The sequence below is a fragment of the Frieseomelitta varia genome, unplaced genomic scaffold (assembly GCF_011392965.1).
Source record: "Frieseomelitta varia isolate USP_RPSP 00005682 unplaced genomic scaffold, Fvar_1.2 scaffold_345, whole genome shotgun sequence".
Lineage (NCBI taxonomy): Eukaryota > Metazoa > Arthropoda > Insecta > Hymenoptera > Apidae > Frieseomelitta > Frieseomelitta varia.
Window position 1 is genome coordinate 143,496 of NW_025110085.1, and position 2,297 is coordinate 145,792.

Here is a 2,297-nt window from a genome sequence, read left to right on the forward strand (position 1 = left end):
AGGGAAGACGCTATCAAAATTCATTCATTGATTCATAATCAATTATCTGCACCAGTTTTCAATGCAATGGTTAAATATTTCTGGTACGCAACAAAATTTAATATCTCATAAATTCATATTTTTCAATGTAAACCAAGTGTGCTTTCCAGACGATGTAAGAAACGCAAAATGTTCGTGTAATAGTATGGGAATTATAAAATGTTCATACTGCCAGGTATATTTATACTTTGCATTCTTTTATGGCGCTTATCATCCTCGACATTGTAATGTTCTTTTGCAAAATATTAGTTATTAAAAATTGCAATGTTCGACGTTATATTTTATATTGAAATTTTCTGTGATATTTTAAATTAATAATTAGGATTACTATAAAAATGTAAAACACAGTATTCTATATAAAAAAAAAAAACAAGAAAACTTAAAAGAAAAAAAAAGAAAACAAAAGTAGAGATAATTATTATTTAGACAAAAATATTCTTTTCCTGGAAGGATTCGACCACTATCAGCTTCTGCATTACTGCTTGCAAATTTAAGAAAAGAAATATATCTTTGTAGTATATCTGTAGAAAATTAAAATATTAAATATCTCTGTAAGTAATGAGTATTGACGGAAATGCTTAGACACAGTCAAATTATATTTGCTTTAAAATCTACAGATCAAATTTCATTAAAATCGACGACCCAACAGCTGTGACCTCTCCTTGTCAGCTTTAAGATCGTGACTCAATATGTACAATGACGTTCAACCCTGTCTCGTACTCTCTCTAAACGTCCCAGCAGTAAACAGAAACTCTCGACCGGAATCTGCTTTACCCGCAGAAAAATTAACGAGACCTTCCTAACTGTAATCGTGTAACAGCTATTTTGTGCACGTAAAAAATTACGTAACTATCCTTTTGCTTATACCGCCGTTAACTTGGATTTCAGTAGTCCAGGTTGGAAAATTTTTGTATCGTTTTGTAGAAAACGATCTGTACGCACCATTGTAGAAAGTTATTAACCTCTTGCTCTGAAATCACGTGTCATGCACGTCGAGAATATTTGGCCTAAAATTTCAATATTTTTTCATTTTTAGGTATATTGAAATATAACCCAGGCAAAACAAACAATAAATTTATTACTTCTTCGTCATTTCTATCCAGTGATGTACCAATGAATTTAAAAAGGAAACGAATTGTTGTATACGGTTCGGTCACTTGTTATGGTCCGCAATCAATTACCAGCGCAAAAGAGGTTAAGCGCACTTCGAGAATATTCGGCTCAAAGTTGCAATACTTTCTCAGTTTTAAATATATTGAAATATAACCCAGGCAAAAGAAACAATAAATTTGTTACTTCTTAGTCATTTCTATCCAGTGATGTACCGATGAATTTAAAAAGGAAACGAATTGTTGTATACGGTTCGGTCACTCGTTATGGTCCGCAATCAATTACCAGCGCAAAAGAGGTTAAGCGCACTTTGAGAATATTCGGCCCAAAGTTGCAATACTTTCTCAGTTTTAAATATATTGAAATATAACCCAGGCAAAAGAAACAATAAATTTGTTACTTCTTAGTCATTTCTATCCAGTGATGTACCGATGAATTTAAAAAGGAAACGAATTGTTGTATACGGTTCGGTCACTCGTTATGGTCCGCGAACCAATTACTAGCGCAAGAGTGTTAATACAGTGTTAACACGTTCAAGATAGAGCCGAACGTGTGTTTTATATTAATCAAAATCAAGTATATTTATTAGATACGCGTCCGACAACGGCTAAACGAATATTGCAAGTATCGGTCCACATGGACACTCACACCGCCTCGAACGTGTGAAAAGCCTCAGCGTAACCCCGATTTGAATCCAACACGCAAGTATAACCGTTAATCCGTCGAAAACCTGAAGCGACGCGTGACCTTGACGCGTGACCTTGAAAATTAAAGACCCGAGAGAAAACAAACGGAAAGCGGAAACTTTGGGTCTGCTACGCGACGCTGCAATGTATGTAACACGTATAGTCTGTGCTGCTCTCGTAGACAGAGAGAAAACGGCGATAGTTTCGAGCGATCCGTGATTATGGATCAATGCGTCGTCGTTCCTGCCAGAGGTCGCGCCACGGAAGGTCTTCGTGGCTGACGCGCGCTTACCAAACACGTCGTACGTAATCGTCGACGTTTCTCCAACTCTCGACTCTTGAGTCGAGTTAATCTTTATTCTAACCTCGATCGAGAATAATCTTTCTTTTTTTTTTTTTTTTTTTTTTTTTTGTTTTTTGGAAAAGTTTCCCGCGCTTTTTTGTTTTTTTAAAAAAAAAAAA

General features: G+C 35.4%; 1 protein-coding gene across 3 annotated transcripts in view; it reads right to left on the bottom strand.

Annotated features, from left to right (window-relative positions):
• Window positions 1-2,297, bottom strand: part of LOC122530525 (myotubularin-related protein DDB_G0290005-like) — a 42,524-nt gene that overhangs the window by 15,042 nt on the left and 25,185 nt on the right. The window lies entirely within an intron of this gene.